Source organism: Taudactylus pleione, unplaced genomic scaffold (assembly GCF_031769625.1).
Source record: "Taudactylus pleione unplaced genomic scaffold, aTauple2 ptg000109l, whole genome shotgun sequence".
Classification (NCBI taxonomy): Eukaryota; Metazoa; Chordata; class Amphibia; order Anura; family Myobatrachidae; genus Taudactylus; species Taudactylus pleione.
This window is the reverse complement of record NW_028284511.1, coordinates 445500-468676: the sequence shown is the minus strand read 5'-3', so window position 1 is coordinate 468676 and position 23177 is coordinate 445500. Positions and strand designations below refer to the sequence as shown.

The 23177-nt window shown below is 41.2% G+C and overlaps 1 pseudogene across 1 annotated transcript in view; it reads right to left on the bottom strand.

The window, feature by feature from the left end:
* Nucleotides 1–609: 609 nt before the first annotated feature.
* Nucleotides 610–23177, bottom strand: part of LOC148525206 (interferon-induced transmembrane protein 1-like) — a 40085-nt pseudogene continuing 17517 nt past the window's right edge. The window contains exons 2-3 of the transcript XR_015878294.1: nt 4524–4824; nt 610–990 (exon numbers count right to left, since the gene is read on the bottom strand). The product of XR_015878294.1 is annotated as an interferon-induced transmembrane protein 1-like (transcript). The remainder of the gene's footprint in view (nt 991–4523; nt 4825–23177) is intronic.

Genomic DNA, 23177 nt, shown 5'->3' with positions numbered 1-23177 from the left:
TGCTAGTTACAGGGGGTGGGGGGATGCTTAATTATAAAATGTGTACACTCATTTGCTATATCATGTCACCATCCCTTTTTACTTAACTAAACCCCAACATCCCAAGATCCAGACCTGCTGCAACAAAGCTTAATACACTAGGAACAGTAACACGTTATGAAAGGTACAGTAGGAAAGATCATTGAAGTCTACATATGAACTTTATTCTGGTAAGGAGGACCCAATTGTTGACTGACCTCAAGCACTCAAGATTTTATTAATACCTCACAACATGACCCCATTCAAGGAGGGACAAAATGCTCTTAATTTAGGATTGCATCACCAGTATTGAACTAGCTAATTGATAAAGGTGTTTCAACACAGATAGCAATCCTAACTTAAGAGGAAGTCCAGGAACAGAGCATGTTGTCCCTCCTGGAATGGGTCATGTTGTAAAGTATGCTTTAGGCCCTTGGCATAAGCCACTTTCCATAATATTTTGGTTGTTCCAAAGTTAGTGCTGCAATGAACCAATAGATTTTGCTCTGGCTTTACAAAAAAAAAAAAAAAAAAAAACTGTATAGAATAATCAAGGTTTAAAAAAAAAAAATTAAGACCAAGGTGTCAAACTTTCGCATTCATTTTTTTAATCCTTTTATAGCAATTTAGTGTAACAAAATATTTTTAAATACAAATTCAACTGTTAAGGTAATTTATGAAAATATATCCTGCTGTAAGCACAAGAGAGGCTTTGAAAGTGCAAAAATGGCATTCCATCACATTTGGATTGTGTTAAAGAGAAGGTTGAAAACCGGTAGACATCTTCACTTTCTCTTTGCTTTTTACTTTTCTGTACTATGGCAGGAATGCTTTCATATTAGCCATGAAGACTGCCATCATAATAATAGTAAACAGGATGGTAATCACAGTGGCAGCAATGTTTAGAGAACGGGCTGTGGCTCCAAAGGCGAGTGCTCCATTTTTATCTCCCAATATGTTCCTATCTCTGGACTGTGGGATGACAAAAAATAATAAATAAAAATAATGACAATACTGAAATAAAATAATTTTTCAAACCATAAAAAGCAGGTAGGTCAACTTTGTTCACCTTGAGTGAGTTTATAGTCAAACTTCGGCAAAGCAGGACACAACAAAGCAACTACTCATGTCCATCATACTGCCTCATTCAATACACATCTATTGCCACTAAGAGCTTTGTCATGCCCAAGTACCAGGGGACCTTAACACTAAAGGTGCGTACACACACAACGATGTAAGTAATGAACGATTTTCGTTCAGTTTTTCCCTTGAAAAAGTAGTTTTACAAAGTAGTTGGTTTTACTTTACATAAAAATGATTTTCTGTGTGTTGAAGGAAAAATGTCGCACCTTCTACTGAAAATCGTTCAGTTGGCCAGTCTGACAACTACAAATCGACAAACGTGAACGCGCATGAATGGAATGATAATCGTTAATAGTTTATCGAACGCACCTTAAAGGTTTTCCCAATTGGTCATGTTTTGAGGATTTTTGTCTGTCTATGGATGCAGAGGAGATAATTACTGACCCAGCAAAATAGATGAAACCACCTATGCATAACCAGTTTGTGATACTTGAGTACTGGAGTTGAGAACCCCCGATTTAAAGGCATACTCAGCATGTTTGACTTGTAAAGGCCAAGGAAAAAGAAACAAACGTTGACTTATCCACACCTACCTCTCAGATGTTTGAAAGGGGTGCACTCCTGTACTGTCCTCATTGTGTATAAAGGCTGGGCACTAGGACCCAGAGTCTACAGGGAGGTTTGACCACCAACTATGCAACTTGACATGTAGTTCCAGTCATCTTGTTTGTGCTGAGAAGAGTGACATGGCGGGAGATAAACAGGTCTCTGATTGGAGCCAAGTAGGAGACTTCTAATACCTGCATTTAAAGCTGTTCCAGCATCAATACTTGTTTGTGGGATACACTCACTAGCTGTATGGAACCCTGCTCAGCTCAAGCTCTGCTCCATCACCAGTGTACATGTAACGGATACAGCTGATTCAGGAACTGGGTTGTTCATAGTTGAGTCATACACCGGTGTGTGACTATACAAGTCTGCAATACACATTCCAACACCAGAGGTGTGGGAATAGCCTTAGTACTGTCAGCTCAGTGCATGTTTGCCCTGTGAAAGGGGACTGCATTTTTTCATCAGGCCCAATTTCATTAGATTAGTATTTCCCATTACTTGCTTACATAAAAAAAAACCCACGAGAGGTGCTGGGGGGCATGGAGCATTTCCAGGGCATCAAGGAGAGTAGGTAAGTACCTGAGAAGTGAGTGCATTTAACTGCAATTTAATGGTGTGTTATACGTATGTTAGTGTAGGAAATTGCAGAAATTTGGGGTCCCTTGACAGGCTACCAGCTTAAATGTTTTCATAAAAATCTGAACAAAATCCCAGTGCTTCAATTTGCTAGATACACAGATTTGTAGTGTATTAAAGTCTTTGTTTTGTATACTTATATGGCATTAATATGGGTAAAAAGTGTGGGCCTTTTTCTTTTATTTTGTTTAGAAGTAGTATGCATGCCGAGGACCAAGTTTAAGAAATACAGCCCTATGAAGTGGACCAGCTGTGGCTGGCCTAGTCTAGTGCTTACAGCAGCTTTTCAGAGATACAACATGCATTTCTCCCGTTTTGGGAATGCTAAACTAGCACCTCAAGTACTGGGAGGGGGAATAAATAGTATCTGCTGTAACACTTACCACCCCCAGTCAATATGTTGGAAGGAGTGTGTTCCTTTCCTCCAGAATTTGATAGGTAGGACTGAGCTGGCAGTCACTAGGACCTACCAGAGCTAGCCAGACCAGCCCAACCTCTAACATGCACTACTGCTCATCTTTACTAATTGGAATTCCATGAGGACTGAAGAATCCAGGAGACTCCCAGAGCCACATAGCTGGACTGCAAGTATACTATACCACTGCCGTTATAGTACAGGGTATCACAGCTACTATCCACCGGTGTATTAGTCTCGACCATTGCTGGTGTGCTACAAGTCCCAGCAACACCCTGAGCTCCAGGCTGCCTATATATGAACTGCATACTGCTGTTACACTGGTGGTATCCCTGTGTCATGTGTCAGTTATTGTTCTAACTGATCCAACAAAGCTAAGAAACTGGTTAAGCTGTTCCACATGTGGACTAACCACCACCAGCTCCAAACAACTGCATTACATACTTTCCACAGGCATTTTGGCTAAAGACATTATACCTGGTTTAGTCTGGAGGACTACTGTTCCCAGCAAAATACTTTTGCACATTATAGCGACAGTCTACTCCACTATCAGGTCATACCCAGCCTGCTGTCACTCTGATACTCTGACAGTGTAATAAATTATTTCTTAGCAAACTAGCAGTGATTCTTTGTATGCTCACAAGCCACCATTAGTGAATGCTTGTGCACTACACACATGGAAAGTCATGGGATGCATGACTCATCGCATTCAGGATGTGATGCACCCCGCTGCTCTTTGTTTGTAATGCCTTTGGTATGCATGTTAGAATGCACAATGGACCACTCTTGGTAAGAGCAGACCTTGCGAGTGAGGAACTTCCAAGTCTATGACCCAGAAGCCCATCTGGCATCCTTTCGATGATGCACAAATTTTGATTGGATCACTCTCCTGATAGAAGCCTATAGGCTTCTATAGGGTAATGCCATCAGGAAGATGGAGTTACCCACCAATTCCAAGCCCCAGAGTGCATCGCATTCCGGGGCTTTGTGCATATGAGAAATGCGGTCAAACTCACATTTTCGGGGTTTGACCGCATTTCTACCTTTGCTGTATCCCGCTCAAGACCTTACAGTATTTTATGCATACTACAGAATAGTGGATAGACAGTATTAAGCAGTGGAGAAGTTGCCTATAGCAACTAATCAACTTTGAGGGAGCCTTTATCATTGCATTCTATAAAATGCTAGGTAAAACCTAATTGGTTGCGATGTACAACTTCTCCACTGGTCTTCACTGCTTGAAACATCAACCCCATAACAATGGCATTGCAGTTTGTTTTTGTTTTTTACAGTGACCAGATTGCCTATGCATTAGTTAAGCTCTACAGAAGTAATCAAGGAGGTGCCCTAAACTAAGTAAAGGTAATGAAAAATGTACTTTGTCAGCCTGACCAAAGTGGGTAACAAATGAATGGTATGGTCCATAGGTGTGTGCAGAAGCAGCCACTGGGGTTTCTACAATGGGACCTCCATCTGGTCATGGAGCACACTATCCCCCACTCCCTCCAGGAATAGGCTACTCACTTAGCCATCCAGGTGAGTAGTCTGTCCTGGAGGGAGGAGGGGAATTGGGTAGACCATGACCAGGCAGAGGGAGATCCTGTTGCGACAACCCCTGTGCAGACTTCTGTGCATGCTTATGGTAGGGGCCTTTATTTAGATAGGACACAACACGTCTCATTCTTCAGCATTAGTAGGAATCAAGTGGAATTTCACTCTATAGAAGATTTTTCATTAGGTCATGAGAGATCACTCTTACCTTTATTGAGAATACAAGGGCAAGAAATCCTAGACAGCAGAAATTCATGTATATCGTGTTGAAGAATGACCATATTGCATAATCTCGTACAGGAGGATCTTCTGGCATGATCAATTTTGTTGACTGTACTTGCTGGCCTGCAAGATTCCCAATCTCCATCTCTTCCTTTGGTGGTTCATAGACCCGAGCTTTGTACAGAGGCGAAGAGATCAGCTCCCGTGAATAATCAGTTTTCTCCATAACTCCCATAAAGAAGAGGAACAATTAGAAGCTTCTCTGGTTTGCCAAGATGTTTGTAAAGCTTAGATTAGGGGAGAGGAGAGGTTGGTTATTTGGAGGGAAGAAAAGTTGAGTGTAAGGCATTCAAAACAAGAGGTTTAATTTCTTCCTTAGAATTAAAACACTTAGCAAATTCAAAATGTATTAATACATTGATAAGACGCAGATCAGATAAAGAAGAGATTAAGGTTAATTGACAATAATGCCTTGAAACCTCTATTCCCCCCCCCCCCCCCAAAAAAAAAAAATTAAGGTCAGTAAATACATTATGGCGCAATTTAATTTATAAAATGCTGTCTAAAGCACAGGTATAATAGATTCATCACCTATTATATCAAATACCAAGTAACCAATTTAAACTACCAGATACAGTAAATATCATGGGAGAACAGTGTTCTTATCAAGAATAATTTGCACAGTATTTTAACAAAATATTGTCCCAAATGTACCCAAATATATGCCAACATTGGGCACATTTGGGGCAATATTCTCTCCAATGATATTAGTTGCTGTACCTAGTTTAAATTGGCCACTTGGCTTACCTATTTGATATACTACTGTAGGTTAGGCATCTATTTAACTGGGAGGCATAGCTATCAGGAATAAAGCCATCGGAACACCAAATGACTTCCATTTGATGATGGCAAATATCGTACCACCATCATCAAATGGTAAAAACCACCACCATTGGAACAAAAACACTCCGGACACCACCACTCCACCATGAAGTGCCCCCTCTCCAGTGTGATGTTCCTTCTCAGCCACACACCCTCGGTGAACAGGAGGCACCTCCCATGGAAGTCAGCACTGTTCTGACAGAGGCATTATGGCAAAAAAGCTCAACGGGAAGCTCTGGAAATATAGGGTACATTGCTCATTGCCATGCTCGGCAGCTGGGAAGGGTGCACATGGAGGCTCTGGAAATATGCACAGGTGCCCCAGCGCCGAGGAAATGCTGCTAACACTTACAGTAGTTGCAATACAAATCTCTCATCCTTGTTCCTCCTGTTTTTTCAGTACATCCCAGTGGCTGGGCAGCAGCAATGGGAGTTGTGGTGACACTGGTGAGATGCAGGGGGCCGAAGTGTGAAGCATGGGGTTGTGGCGTAGGTTAAGTGATGCAGGAGCCTTTGAGAGATGAAATGGATCCTGTGTGAAGCCAAGACAGGGGCGCTAGTATTCTATAAATCGTATTTGGTAACATAGTAGGAACACATTCCTTCCTTTGTCCTTGAAAAACTCAGATTCCAGAATCCAAGTTTGTTGCTAGCAAGAATTGACTACAGTAAGACTACAGGAAGAAAACTAGAGACTGGTCCCATTCTCTTCCCACAAATTAGTTGTGTTAGCAGATGCTGAGACAAGTTAGTGAAGAAAGTAAAAACAGTAGCGCATGCAGGGTAATAGGTACAGTTTTACCACCTAGAGCCGTATTCAATTAGCGGTGAAAAGCAATTATCGGCGATAATTTATCGCTGATTACGTCATTTTCGCTGTTTTGCCTTATCCACATATTCGATTTCAAAGACTTTTCGCAGGTGCGGAAAGACTTTGGCAAAAACTAAGGATAACTTTTCACCTATGATTAGGCGGCGATAAAAAGTGCAGAATTGGTGTTTTGGGGTACAAAGTAAAAAAGTATACCCTGCACTCCTTGCAATGTCCCCTAAAAAGGTATTCTGTGTCAAAATAAATTTAAAAAGTTCAATTGGACACCCTAAAAAATTTACTTTCGTTTTGGGGGACAAACTTATAAACTAGCTAAATAGACTTAGGGGTAGTCCCCAAGTATGGGGTAGGTGTTTTTTAGAATGTAGTTGGTTGCGGCAGGTGGATTTTTAAAAGTTCACTTCAGTGCAATGTTTCCCAACCTCGGTCCTCAAGGCACACTAACAGTCCAGGTTTTGTGATATCCATATAGATTTTTAGAATAGGATCAAAGAGCGCTCCCGATAACTAGAAACAGGCAAATAATATTCCAATTATTCTGTTTCTAGTTATCGGGAGCGCTCTTTGATCCTATTCTAAAAATCTATTTGTATATACTATTGTTTTCTTGTATTTTGGGCAAGAGTACGATAGGATTGGAGCTACAGCATACAGTTTTAGTTGCGCCCAGACATCTCCCTTCTATAAATTTTGTGATATCCATGCCTGAGCACAGATTGTTAAATCAAAATAACGAAGGTACTAATTAAGACACCTGTGCTTAACTGTGGCTATCCTTAAAACCTGGACTGTGCCTTGAGGACCGTGGTTGGGAACCCCTGCTTTAGGGACTTAAATATGCTTGCACCCATTTTCATGTACCCCAAATTTAATAGGACTAGTTATTTAAAAAAAAAAAAAAAGTGTTGCTAAATGCTATTCTTCACCACTTTTTTTTTTAAGTCTCATTAAAAGCACCTGCCAACAGTTTAAAAACCCTAAATACCTTTAGCAGAGCTTTTCGGGGTTACCCATAGTGATCCCCATGTACATCTTTTGGGGGGGGGGGGGGGGTGACAGGCCGATTTCTCCAGAAAGTGACAGTTCTTTGCTACTTACCTTTCCGCCTGGTCCAGTTTTCGCCGATTCCTAATCGAATACGGGATACACGCCCGATATTTTTTAACCCCAGGAAGACCTGCAATGACGGCGAAAAGTCCTGCCTCTGACTTTTCGCCTCTAATTTAATCTGGCCCATAGAGGAAATAGTACTTTCAACACAACACTCGTCTGCCGGTCTATATGGATTTTTTATTTTTTTTTAACCCAACCGGCGCTGTTTTCAAATTGCTTTCTTACACACAATACTAATGAACAGGACTGAATGAAGGACCCCTCATCCAACTTTCAACAAATAGTGCAACTGGCCATTCCAAAATTGCAGTTTTTCAGTGAACACTTTGCAGGTGATTAGGTTTAATCCCCAACACTTTACATACCAATCCCACAACCTTACTTTCAAACTGTAGCCCTAGCTGGTGATCTAGTGATTGGTAAGATGGTAACCCAAATAAACAAGCAGACAGGCTCAACGTTCTTATAATCTTAGTATAGATGACATTGACATTTCTAGCATAGCAATATGTAAACACTAACTTATCTGTCTTCATTCTTGCTTTTGTACTTTTCAGATATACCAGCATTATGCAGTTGACAAACAGCATTCCTTACTACAATCTGCCACTAAAGAATACAGCAAACATTTCTATATCACGGCCATCATACCCTCATTTGTGCACATGAAACAAGTCATGGGTCATGTAAAGATAGATATATCTGTATGAAGCTCAAGTGGGACAAAATCTGCCCTGGAGGTATCTCCATGATACATCCCCAGCAGGTGCAGTCTGCAAGGAAACCATTGATACTATGGGTCATATTCAATTAGAGTCAAAAAGACGTAATCTGCTAAAAAGTTTTTCCCATTGCCGCTTTTCGCCTGTCCGCAACTTATCTCCACATTCAATTTCATGGAGTTTTCACCTAAGCGGAAACAATGCAATCTCATAAGCGAAAAAGTATCTCCACAGAATAACCGGTGAAAAGTGCAAAATCTTTATTTTGGGGTGAAAACGTTGGCAAACAACCTAAAACCCTTGGGACAGCCCCCCAAAGGACAAAAAAAAAAATATAACACCCAAAAAAGTACTTTCATTTTGGGGGCAAAAAAGCAAAAAAAAAAGTGTGGGGAGGGGGACAAGCATAAAAAAATAACGAAATTGACTTCTTGGAGTCTGCAAGGATGGGTCAGGTGTTTTTGGGATTGTAGGTGCAGGCAGCAGGTGGGTTTTTCACTTTAAAAAAAGTTCACATTATGGACAGGTTAGTATCAGAAGATGCAGTTTCACTGGCACCAATGACAAAACAGTGAGCATGTGGTCTGATGAGTTTTATGTTTGAAATAATTTGAAAAAAATTATTGCAAATAAAGTTAAATAGGCCTACTGTTTACATCTAGTCAGTTACATGGACTGATAGACAAGAAAAATAACTGTACAATTCAGGATGCTGCAGTTGCGTAGTTCTTGCTAGCGTTCATTTTTAAACATAAGATTCCCTAGGTTGAATCCACATTCTACAATCCATCCATACCAAAAAATCATTCCCCTGCACCATACCACTCTACTTAGCCTATGCAGTTACGTTTCCTCCTCCAATTCAGCATTATTCCATTAGATATGTACAGTAAGGCACCATAGTGCTCTGCAGCTCCAGTAGGGAAAGCAGTACAGTACATACATAAAATATAGGAGAATACAAGGTAGACTACATAAATGCAGAAGGCACATCTTAAACAACTGATTAGGACAAGTTTGAGGGTGCATTAAAATGGGTAGTGTAAGGAGAAGGATTTTCAGAGGTAATTTAAGATTTGAAGCTTGTGGGAGTGATCAGGGATGGTAGGAATTCCATACATTGGTAGTGGCACAAGGAAACAATCTTGCAAACGGAAGTGAGAGAAGGTTAACAGATACAAGGTGCAGGTCAGAGAAACATCTAAGAGGGTGAGAGGGAGAGTAGTTTAAAATATTTTAAGCTTTCAGGTAAGGGCGAGTGGTCTGAAATGCATTATGGAGAAAAAGGGAGTCTATAGAAATTTACAATGTTGTGCAGGAGATCTGGAACAGAGAAAGATCAATCTTGCTGCAATATATAAGATGGATTCAGATGGGCAATGCTCTGTCCAGGTTGAGGTGCAGATAACTCTATCCTGAGATGGTGAATTTGTTCCGCAGGAGGGGAACGGAAAGCTGTTCTTTCCATTCCTTCATGAATCACACTCACCATACAATAGTACGGTGGTGCAATGCAGGCATGGAGCGGATACACTGCTGGAAAAGTAATACACTTCTCCACAGTAAACCAGCTCCATGAATAGCATGAAGCGGGGGAAGAGCCCTGATTTCAGCTAAACAGGGCTCTTCCCTGCTTCATGAATAGACCCCTATGCCCAGTATCCAATTAGCTAAAAAATTTCCTGACGCAAAAAAAAAAAAAAAAACTGGGTTCTCGATTTTCAGGTCGTTTTCGCCAACATTTTTTTCGTGGTATCCAATTAAACCCCTTGTTTCATCCAAAAAAATTTTTCCTCACGGAAACAGAATCCTTGAAGTCGCGGACCTATGTATTTTCACTGCCGCGATCGGGAGAAAAATGGCTTATAATGGATTTGGTTTCACCTGCCTGAGGCAGGCGAAACAAAATCCCCAATAAGTGCCAACATCGGGGCTAGTCGGATGGCCTTGGGTGAGGTAATTAGCCACGGAAATCTACTGCGGCTAATAGGATATCGGCCTAAAGGACTGACAATAACAATATAGTTGATTATACTGTGCAGTGTCCACACTGAACGATATGTCATTCAGTGCAGGCACCGTCCATCACCGAACATGCTCAACCTGTCGATATGGTCAGGTTGACTCATGTTCGGGCAATGAGCGATGCCGACAATGACCAGTGGGAACGCACATCGCTGCTGACATTTTTCTGCATGATTAATGAGCGATTGAACAATAATGTAATTGATACATTTTCTCGGCAAGTGTATATGTGTCTTAAAGGAGACAGATTGTTAGGAAATTAGCCATAATGTTATTGTGCAAGAGAATAGGGTGTTTCATTGTATAAAGATATCCAAGAAAAGGACTATGGAGAAGTGACCTTCAGTCTCCATGGAATGTGAGGCAAAGCTTGATTACCAAGGGTCAAGTAGATAGTGGAGAGAGTTAAGGTGCCTACGCACATGGCGATATTTTACCTGATCTGGCCGATTCTGACGCATCGGATCCTTGATAATGGCCTCTGAGTAGGCAGAAATGCATTGGACATTTCCAGACCATAGTATCCACACATCCACACCACTTTCTCACAAATCCATTTCTCCAGTAGTCTCCTCGGGTTCAACAGAGTGTAGCCGCTGCCTAGGAAACTGAACCATAAGAGACCGCAAAATCTCATGAGATCGCAGGACCCGGAAGTCTCGTGGCCCGGCAGCATGGAAGAATTCGCCTAGCAGCACACGGATGGTGCTGTGCATCAGTGGAGAACACAGGACATCGGCATCCAAGGACAGTTCCAGGCATCCGGAGTCCACCAGGAGGTGGACGCAAAGGACATTGAGGGTGAGTTCAGTGCACCTGGGGGTCATGGGACGCCGCCCCACCAGACACTACCCACATAGCTCACGTATACTAGACTGAATAAACTGTGTTGCAGCCATTTCACCACTTCATTTTTATTCCCCAACAAGTGACTTCACATTTTTACAGAAGTTCATTGACTAACATAGGTTTATTACTAGCTCATTTACATCGTCCTTAGTGCTCAGATGCACAAGAAGTTCGGAGCATTGTGCCTCTATTTCTAAAGGTACATAATAAAAGATTGACAATATTCCATTGACATCAGTCCAATTTTGCTTTTCACAATTTATTTGAGTATTCACCTATGCTCATTTTATCAATACACTAGCTAGGTTGTTTCCCCACTTCCATACATATTTAGGATGGTGGGTGCGTCAGTGGTCTGCACTTGTGTCCACCATCTTTGGTTCCCACATGTGCACATCATTATCCGCAATAGCATCACGTGAGTTAGAGGACCACTCATGCCACCAGGCTGCCCCTTGCTTCTCATTCCCTTCATCTCCATACCTTACATCCCATCCAATCCTGCTATAGAGCCCTTGTCCCTCTACCAATATTCCATGGAATGTGAGGCAAAGCTTGATTACCAAGGGTCAAGGAGATAGTGGGGAGAGAGTTAAGGTGCCTACACACGGCGATATTTTACCTGATCTGGCCGATTCAGACGCATCAGAACGACAGATAGTCTAAAATAGACCCAAATCATGAGTCCCCACTCACGATCACTATTCGCGTACTCGCAGGTTGCACATCACATCTTCAGATCTGCCGTGCTGTAGGGCAGATCTGACAATCTCAAGTCACGATGTACTGGATAGTTTAGGAGGCACGATAGATTGTGCGCCAAATTGGTAGCTTTTTCAGACCAAATCATGCCCACGACTGCCGGGGAGAGTTCAGGGGGAAATCGTACACATTGTTGAATTGTGAGCACATCGCTATGCATGTAGGCACCTTTAGATGAGCTGTTGTATCCAAGTTACTCTAGTAGCTTGAAGACAAAGAAGATAGCCTTTCTCTCAAATTACAGCCCTAAGTGAAGAGATGGGTTTTTTTTAAGAATTGCTGAAATTAGTGCATGTTTAAAGTAGAGATGATAGTTAGGATTGCCAAAATCCAAAAACACCCAAACTTAGATCAGACCTCCAGCTCGTGTTTTCCCACAAAGTTTGGATCTCAGAAGCAGATAAAACATCAGATCTTGCGCGTTTTGGATTGCATATAAGAATCCAGCCCCCATGATCAGGAGCCAATTCACACAGGAAAGGGTGTGGGTTGTAGTTAGTCTTCAAAAAACACCATTAGGACACCATTTAGACTAGTGGTGTGCAATAAGCAGCCCTCCAGCTCTTGAACTACAAATCCCAGCATGCCCTGCAAACGTTTTAGCTTTGCCAGATAGCAAAACCATTGCAGGGCATGCTGGAATGTGTAGTTCTACAACATCTGCGGGGCCGCTAATTGCCCATCCCTAATATAGACAGTAGTAGATACTTAGTAGTAGTACTTAGATTGAGTAGGTGGGAAGGGTGACTGCAGGCATCTGTGTTACTGTGTACTGTATGTGTGTTTGTGTCACACTGGCTAGCAACTGCAAACAATCCAATGCACTGCAAACTGGCTACTGTGTTTTTGTCAGACAATAGTAGCTCTTGCAATCCAGTGCTGCAAACAAGCTGTTGTATACAGTATGTTTGTGAAAGTGAACGTGAACTTGCACTTGTTTTTCACAAGGATCTTCTTACTGCTCTTCTGGTCTAAAAATACAAAACTCAGATAGGTTGATAGAAGAGCCGGAGCAACCCTGTACTAGTGCTGCCCAATCATAGTACTTCTTTGACATCTATTAAATGAGGTCAAGGGGAAAGCAGGTATAAAAAGGGCCCCTCAAATATAAACAGTATTTCACAATCAAAGAAATACCTCGTAAAATTGCCAACATGTCATGCAAGGCAAGGCTCAGAGAAGCATGGCTTTTATTTGCCAGTGCTGGCCCTGCTACTGATGTTTTATGCACTAGAATTTTTTGTGAAAGCCAGGGCCAAACACAGCCAGACATCTACTGTTATATCACACCTGCAACACCTTCTCACTAAGTCTAGATGTGTCACTTAAAACAGGAAAATCTGTGCACAAAAAGGACACTAAGGAATACATTTACTAAAGGTCAATTTTGTTCAATTTTAAATTGATCAAAATTAATCTAAATCAACATTGTGCTTTAGGGGCTAAATTGCACATTTACTAACATTTAAAAATCAATATAAAAAATGGTCTGTTAGTAAATGGGTGATTTAGCCCTGGAAACACATCAATTTAGATCAATTTAAAATTTATCAAAAGCAACCTTTAGATAAATTTACCCCTAAGGCTTAAGAATCACCAATTCACAAACTTCATATACCCCCGAGGAGAGTCTAAGGGTGCCCACGAGTGCTGTGTGAGAGTGATATTTCTGACACTAATCCTAGAGAAGCCTCCTTCCACCATTTCATCCCTCTGCAAATTTGAGGAGTAGTAATAAAAGAAATAATGACAGAAATTGAGGATGCTACAGTGGAAGTGCAACAGGATGAGGGGGATATTTGTGTATCTGACACTAATTAGATTGTTGATTTATGTGCTGGACAAGAATTAGTTGACAAAATTCAGAAGGATGATCATGTTAAAGTAAGTCAGATACCAGTGGCAGCAGTTCTTGCCTATGATAAGAAGTGCATTGTCATGCCTGGGCAAAAGAGCAATAAACCCACCTCTGATGTGGATTTTTATTTTACCCAACACCTGGTATTTGTCAAGCCATCTGTACAACCAAAGTAAGTAGAGGTATGGATGTTAGCCATCTAGGCACCTTCTCCCTGTTAAATAATTTGAATGAACTCCATGCAAGCAGTTTAGCTTCAACTACTAGCAGAATGAATAGATCCCAGCACATGCAATCTGCACCATCAACAGTCTCCTCATCCTCCTCCACAGTCTCCTTATTGATTGGAGGTAGTTCTCCTGTATCCCATTTGCAAAGGTTAATAGACTCCTTTCCTATCAAAAACAAATCCTTGTGTGCTCTGGCTGCTGCTGGGGTTTAATCTTCATCACAGAAGGTGACCAAGAACTCTAGTAGTTTCACACATTTGACAGTGAAAAATAATAATTTGCAAAGGGAACCAAGTATGACAGCAACCATCCTGTTGCACTACAAATTACTGAAACCATGATGCCCTTTGGTAGCTTGATTTAACCAAACCACCAAAACGTTTTCTTTTGTGGGAGCCCAAGCATACAAAGTACTTCTGCTACAAAAATGTACATCCCTGTCACTGAAGTGCTTGGCTTGTTAAACTATGCATAAAAGCTAGAAAAAGCTAAAGTCTAAACTATAGCCATGCTTATGGCGCTAAAACATTTTAAGATTAGAAGGAAGGAAGATAAAACAAAGATAGTATAAAGGAAGAAAAGTATAAAGAATGAGAGAATTCCCGCTCTGATTAAATGGCTAAAAAATATATGTATTTATTCTATAGCAAAGTATTCATAAAATTGTTTCACAAATAACAATAAAAACCAGGTACCTGGAGAAGTATAAACAACAATTTATAATAAAAAGCACAATTGCAATCAGTTATAAAAATATATAGTGTGTCTGTGTGTATATATTCACACAACACACAAGGTGCATCTGCTTGTGATGCAAAGAATTAAGCCTAACCAGCTTAGATAATGACCAGGGACCTGTAATCCTTTTAAAAGAAAATAGCATATATAAAAACTTCTGTCTCCTGCTACAATGTTAACCATTAGCCAAATGGCTGAAGTATGTTCCATAAATAATAGGATTGGTTATTCCATTTAAACGTGATGTTGGTCCATCTCCTGTAATACAGAGTGAGGTGGAAAGACCTTAACACTGACTGGCGTTACCTGATCTTTTCTTTTTCTAGCGGAGGTCAGATTCCCCGTTTCTTCATCGCCGCCTGTGCTCTGGTGTGTAGCACCTCGGCGTCTGAGATCTGAGATGGGTGAAACCGGTTGGATTCTGTGATACTGTGTGCTCACTAAGGAGAAAGCAGAGAACCCCTGCATTTAAATTGGCTGCACAAGCCAGACCAGAAGCTGCCTCTATTTGCTCCACGGACATCTAAGCAGTCGGGAGAGTGCGGAGACACCAGGTGCAGAGAGTGCAGCATAAGGACGCCGAGGTGCTACACACCAGAGCACAGGCGGCGATGAAGAAACGGGGAATCTGACCTCCGCTAGAAAAAAAAGAAAAGACCAGTTTACTACATTGCTATTCTAATAAAAAAAAAAAAAAAACAACAACACAACTCAAAATCAATTTAGTACCAGCCGCTTGCAGTTAATTGGTTATAAACCACACCAAACCTTCTTTTACAATAATTAGAACATCGCTTGCAGCTCCCAAAGACAAGTATTCTGGAAACACTGTATAGTAAACAAATTGATGGATGATTAAACCTCCAAAGGGTTCTCCGGCAAAGTAGAGTGCTGGTTTCCTCATTGCCTTCTGAGGAAACTAGCACTGTACTTTGCTGGAGAAACATGTCAAGGATTTCTATGGGACACAAATATACTTCATGAGGATGTTGTTGCAATTAAATGCGCCTTCCTTATCAAGTGCTTATTTTTGGCTGCAAAGACCCGCTGTAGCCTTGCACACGCATCAGAGGAGCAAAAACCATTTGTGTGGGGATGCATATTGGAGGAGACGGCAAATAGCATTGGAGCCTATTACACCAAGAGCCATGCAGACTCAGTTCTGTGAGTAACACGTGGCTGGCCATCATTCAGGGCATCTGCATCACCATATACATCTGATCCCTGCCAATTGGGCTACATATTGGGAACTGCTGTTATAGGTGTATGAGCTCTAGTTTTGCCCACTTTTGCACTTTTCTAAAGGAACTCTCTCTCAATTGGTGGAATGAGCTGGACTGGACTGATTACTCCATAATAGAGTGTTCTCTCTGGATATTAACCCTGCCAAATCCACTGTGTCTTACAAGTTAATCTGTTGAATGCCAATTGAGATCTTAAAGACACATTACAATATCTCATGAAGTGATATCTATGCTTTTATACTTATAAATTTTTTTATACTTATGCAATCTTTTTATGTATTTATTATGTGCTCTACAGAGATATTAAATCTATATTATAAGATATTAATCTGTACATTGCTATCCTGTCTATCACTGCTGTGCCACTATGTATCGTGTAATTTTTGAAATCCTCATTCCAAACCGCTGGAAGATCAGAACTGCAACCGATTTATCCGGATGATCCCAGGAAATTAGAACTGCAAATCTTTTCAACAAAATATGGGTGGATTCGGATTTCTGGAGAATCGAACTGCACAACTCTAGTCAAAATTCACTGGAAATTAATGTTATACATGTTAATATTGTAGGAACAAAAAAAGCCCCAAATTACAGATTGATATAAAACAGCTAAAATCTTGTAAAGAAACTCAAAACATAACATGGGGTTCACACACACATCACTAGTTTAAGACAAGATGGAAATGTGCCAGTGGAGACAGACATGTTGAAGATGTGAGCTACTAGTCAGCAAGTAGTGAGGAGCTAGTAAAGACATTTGGATGGAACAGTGTTGAGGATGCAGGTTGTAAGGAAAGATGAGAAGAGTGCAGAGACCTATTTGGCCTCTAGAGGGAATGACCAGTGGATGGATGAGTGTAGTTAGAAGGTAGAGTGATATTTGGCAAAGGAAATTAAATGGTGTTTATTTCATCTTCGAATTAGGTGGCGAGTAGAGTCTGCTTGCTAGTGAAAGTTAAGAGCTTGAATCAACAAATGAGCAAAATTTCAGTAGTTCTCAAAATATTTTACAGGCAACATATCTGTTTTGTGTGTCATTGTTTAGAGTAAAGACAATTTTTTCAACATGTTCCATCAATTAAAAAAAAAAAAAGCTGTAGTGTTAGTGGAGAATTTTACATTTGTTAGGTTCAACCGAGCCAGACATCAGTAAAGCCAACTGGTTGTAAATAATCCACTTTTGTTACAGAGAGGATTGTTTGTCTATAACCAGGGGGCTTTGCTGGAACCTGGAAGGGTTGACTCTAACAAATTCAAAATTCTCCACTAAGCATCTAAGTGCAGCTGTGTGTATCAGATTGGTATTACACATGTTGGAATAATATTGTACTGTATATTACATGCTGTAGATGCTATCATTTTAAATGTAATTTTTTGCTCTTCACCGGCCTTGTGATTTAATTTGTGTATTATTGTATGAATAGTTTTATTTTCTGACTAAGTGCTTCCTTGTTTTTTCTGCTCTCCAGGCCATTCTTATTTCCAATTGCTTTTAAAAAGGTCATTTTCTTTTTTGTGGGTTCCATACCCATACTTGCCTACTCTCCCGGGAGTCTCCCAAAAATCAGATGCCGCTATCGGCACCCCGCAAGAGTAGGCAAGTCTCCCGGGATGGCCGCTGCAGCCACACGCGGAAGTGGGCAGTCTGGAAGGGCGATGACATGATTGCCACTGAATCAAGTCATCACAGCCCCACCCCCTGCTTTACAATGCCGATAATATCTGCATTATAAATCAGGGGCAGGAGCACGATGAGGGGGCTGCAAGAATGTCGGTAACTATGTTCCATACCGCTTGTGCTAAAAGATGTGCTCCCCAACTTGTCATACTCATCTATACTCAGGATTAGACATTTAGATGGGAACACTTGTTCTGTATTTTAGCTGCATACTTTGCCACCAAGTGAGACTGATGGACTGTTCCAACTGAATGTGTTGATACAAAGGTACCTGTAAGTGACAGTTCTAGCAGGAGCTCCACTGCAATTTTCGCAAATGCCATTTTGTCCATAGCACTATGAGGGGTATTCAATATGAAACGTTAACTTCACTGCCGAAGTTAACGTTTCATACTGGAGTTTTTCTGCGTTAAGTCTGCTGCGCGCTCCCGCTTATTCCCGTATTCAATATCAAATTAACGAAAATGGGAAACTCCAAAGTTGGATTTGCGTAAAGTTACGAATTTTTCCTTAATTGTAAGACCCCCCTAAAGTTGTAAAAACATGGGGGAACACTATGGGTACCCCCGTTTTAGCCTTTAATTGAAAGTCGGGGATTTAAATAGCCGCAGCAGGTGTTTTTTTCCCCGACATTGAAGAAGTGATGCAGAAGAGCACTTTGGTTATTTTTTTCGTTTTTTTTAGTGGTCCCATCAAATTCGGGGTACATGAAAATGGGTACTAGCATATTTTGATGTCCCAAAAGTAAATTTTTTTAAATTCTGCATTTGTGCACCTGCCACTATAATTCTATTCTAGAAAACACCTGCCGCATCCTTGCAGAATAGCCCTGAACCTATTTACCTATTTTTTTTTTGCACCCCAATTTAAGTTCATTTTTGGGGGTGTCCCTATTTTTTTATTATTATTTTTTTGCACCCCAATTTAAGTTCATTTTTGGGGGTGTCCCTATTTTTTTTTTTTTACTTTTTTTGACAGTTTTTTAAATGTCATTCTCAGGGGTGCAGGCTATTTTTTTTTTTAAGCCTGCACCCCTAAACCCCAATTCTGCACTTTTTTTCGACACCTACTCAATGGTGAAAAGTTATCACCGTTTTTTATCAAAGACTTTTCAAAACTGCGATAAGTCTTTGAAATTGAATACGGTGTAAAACAAACCAGTGATATTAACGCAAAAAACGGACTTATCGCACCCATATTGAATACCCCTATATATCTTGTGTTGAGGAAAACAAAGCTGTGCAAATCTAGATTCTGCATTGTGACTGGATTATGCACTGTTCTTCTGAAACCACCACTGTATTCTGCAGGGTGTCTATAAATACCCCCAGAAATTTGACTTGCAGTGATGGAGATAACCAACTCCTCACTCAATTTATTAGCCATCCATTGACCTGAAGCAATAGAATGGCTGTTTATTCTGGTCTATCATCTGTTTAGATTCTCCTGCAACCAGCATGTTGCCGAGGTACACCCATATTGATATATTTACAATTTTCTTAATGTGCTCAAGAAGCATGCTATGTTTAGGGTTTATAGATCTGAGTCAGGACCAGTGGACTGGTCTACTCATGGGGTGAGACTCATGCGGTAAATGCCTGGTGCCTTCAGAGGTCAGTGACACCTGGAAGGCGCCCAGTCTATCCGTGGAACGAATTGAGTGGAACTCAACACCTTACCCCAAATATAGTGATAAAACCAGTGTTTGCGAACTTAGGGAACAGAGCACAGAGTAATAAATGTAAAATCTGTAGCCCGAGGTCACCGACGCCTAAGCCCTCAGGATTTCAGATTCAATATCCAGTCCCCAGCAACCAGAATGAATGCTGAAGCAGAAACTCAGCACACACCTCTATACTCTAAAGCAGGGGTTCCCAACCACAGTCCTCAAGGCACACTAACAGACCAGGTTTTAAGGATAGCCATACTTGAGCACAGGCTACTTAATTAGTAGCTCAGTTATTTTGATTAAACCATCTGTGCTTTAGCATGGATATCACCAGAACCAGGACTTTTAGTGTGCCTTGAGGACAGAGGTTGGGAAATCAATGCTCTAAAGGAATACATTTTATTTGCATGTAAATGATATTTTCAAGTAACAAACAAAATGCAGTGCCACCACATCTAAATATCCAATATAAAACAAAAAATATATAAACCAAAAGGATACATGTAAAAAGTACAATATAGCAATATACACATGGCGTGTTAGCAAAACAGAAAGAGTATAAAACACAAAAAGTAAAAAAGGACAAAAAATTACAAAGGGAAGAGAAGAAAGAAAAAAAAAAAAAGACAGAAAATTGAAAAGTGGAGCCTCCCCTCCAGATGTGCACGCAACAAAAAATGGGCATGGTCACATGCCACAAGGGTGTGACCATTGAAAAATGTCAACATTACACAAACCCCTCTCTCATCACTCTGGGAACATTCCTTACCATTCCATTCAATATGCACCTTAATGCCCTGAGTAGTAGTGCCCCTCTTGCAATGCCCACTGTAGTAATGCTCCCTATGCAAAGTCCCCAGTAGCAGCACCCCATGTAGTAGTAACTTTATTCAGTGCACCAGTTGTGCCCTTTATACAGTGCCTCCAGTAGTGCACCCTTATACTGTCCCCCCTATGGAGTGCCCCCAGTAGTGGTCCCCTTTATACAGTACCCCTAGTATGCAGTGCCCCCAGTAGTGCTCCATCTTATGCAAGCCCCCAGTAGTGCCCTTTATACAGTTCCCCCAGTAGAGGTCCCCCGTATGCAGGCCCCCAGTAGTCGTCCCCCTTACAGTGCCCCTAGTAGTGATATCCTTTAGCCCCCAGTAGTGATCCCCCTATGACTTGCCAATAATAAAGTGCCTTCCGTAGTGCATAAAACACAGACATAACACAGACTTAACTTACCTGAATCCCCGCACCCACTGCTGTCTGTTCCTCAGTCCTCCCGTTGGGACCCACTTGGTACTATGGGAGAGAAGTCATGATCTCTCCCATCACCCACTGCAGGAGCCAGAAGGCAGAGCTCATGAGTGAGCTCCAGCAGTGGGTGCAGCAGCCAATGAGAGTGTCTGACTCATTGGCTGCTGAAATACACACATTGCCGCCGGGTAGTACTGATTATAGTGTCCCTACTTCCAGTCCCTACCCATGGCCCCTCTGTCTGAATTTCAGCGAGGCAGAAGGGCAACTCCATGCAACCATATTCCAGAGTGCAGTTGGGTGTGATGTGATGATATGGACTAAAATGGAGCTAAAGTGGACAATGAATCCCCAATCTAACAGGGAACGCAGCTGTAATTTATACACAACACAGGATGGGATGACGATATAGGCTTGGGTGATGGTATAATCTGGGGTCATGTTTACATCATCCTCTTCACACAATATTAATTTCTCCTTGCTTGAATCCACCATTACAGGTGCCTCTAATTTTTGCACGTAATTGATGGTAAAGGTCTCTCAGAATGTGTAGTTCATTTTTATGGGTATCATCTTTTCCACATTTTGGGAAAGTAGTCTCAGACCGATCACTGACAAGGTTCCCGGCTGTGCTGAAAACTGAGTGCACACTGGAAGGTGGACAGCTCAAGTAAAGCAAAGGCAGTTTTGTGTAATTGTCTCCAAATTGCCTTTTTTTCCCCTGTCAGTTATTTATATCTCTTCAGATATGTGTTCATTGAGAGAAAAAAAAACAATGTCTTTATCCCTTCTGGGATTAAAATCCACTCCCAGCAGCAGGCATGGTGCTCAAGACACAACGTAAGACTTAAATCTTAAATGTTGCATTTGCTACTCTGTTCCGCTTGTCCACAATACCTGCTCCGGTTAAATGGACAGTGGGTACAATGGCAGTTGAACTGAAGGCCTCTAACTAGGTTTTTTTTTTTAATGCCCCTGTACAGGTTGGGAAATGCTTTTTTGGAAGGTTTGCAAAGGATTAGTTAACAGTCTTTTGGGAAGGCACTCTTCCTGGTCCCCTTCTGGGATAAAAATACACTCCTAGCCACAGCAGTTGGATTTTCAAGAAAGACAATGCAAGGCCTTAAATCAGGGGTAGCCAACCTCAGTCCTCGAGAGCTACTAACACTTCACAATTTCCAGACCAGCTAGCAGGTGCACAGGAGTATAGTTTACGCAGTTCCACATTTGAAAAGACCAACAGGTGGAGTTAATTTATTACAGTTGTGATTCTGTGAGGAGACCTGTAAAACATGCACTGTTGGTAGCTCTTGAGGACCTGGGTTGGCTACCCCTGCCTTAAATCATAGATCTTACACTTGTCCACATATCTATGCTGGTTAAGTGGCACTTTGAGGCCACTAACTTTTTTAAACTTCCCTGTACAGGTTGGGAAATGTTCAATGTGGAAGCTTTGCAAAGGATTATTTTACAGTCAATTGTTTTGGAAAGCAGTCTTCCTGGTCCCCTTCTGGGATGAAAAACCACTCCTAGCAGCAGAAATTGGTACAGGATTCTCAAGACAACGCAAGACGTTAAGGGGTGAATTTAATTTCCTAAAGTGAGTTTTTAGAAGTGATGTTGCTTGCCCATAGAAAATAAGCAGATTCTATCTATTATCTTCTAGAAAGTGATAAGTAGAATCTGATTGGTTGTTATGGGCAACATCACTTCTAAAAACTCATTTTAGTAAATTAAATTTACCCCTTAATATTGTGCTGGTTAAGTGGCAGTTTGGAGGCCACTAACTAACTTTTTTTTTTTAATGTCCCTGTACAGGTTGGGGAATGCTTTTTCATGTGGAAAGCACCACTAGAAGTTTTCCTGGTGCCCTTCTGGGATGAGAAAATCTACTCCCAGCAGCAGGCATGGTCCTTGAGGATTCTTCTGCAGCAACGACTGATGTGAATGAGTAAATTTTTTTTGTAAATGCCTCCTGCCTCATAAATTAACTTCATAATAAAAAAAAAAAAAAAAAAAAAAAATGAAATTAAAATTTACTACCAAACCCATCCTGTCCCTGCCTTCAGCTACATACTCCAACTCCCTTAGGCCTCTCTTGAATAATAAAAAAATGTGTTTCCTGATGTGTCATGTTGGCAGTTGAAATGCCACATTTTTGTGCCGCCCACTTCTGCCGCATAGCTTAGTCAGCCAGCTAGCTTGGTGCAAATTTTGGGCCTAAACTGGATGAAAACAATATAGTGAGCTGGTCAAAATTGACTGGAAACTAGTGGAAATAAATGTTATTGAGGTAAAAAATACTGTAGGAGCACACAGGCCGATTATGTGATTTTAGCTGTTATGATTTTTTAAGAAAATATCCATAACCAACACCAAAACACGGAGGTGAGGTTTTTCCAAAAGCAATCCAGATCCAAAGCCAGGGGAGAACCAGTTCCAAAAACAAAAAGCACGGGGGTCAGCACACATCTCTAATTTGAACCAGAGAAAATAGTAGCTTAGCCAGAGTGAAACCACAAGCTTGAACTGCAGTGGAACCAGAGAGAACAGCAGCAGAGCCAGAGTGGAACAACAGACACAAAACTGGAAAGGAGCGGAGAGAACAGCAGCTTAGCCAGCCAGGAACTGGTGCTTGAACACAAGCTGGAAGTAGGACACAGCACAATGCTGCAAAGTAAATGGAACAAACTCAGATGGAGCGACTTGTAGGAATCCAGTTGGCAGCAGCGCAAGTTCAGGCAGTGGATCGGAGTTAGCGCTTGCTCAATAGTAAGTGAAATCACGGAGGTAAAT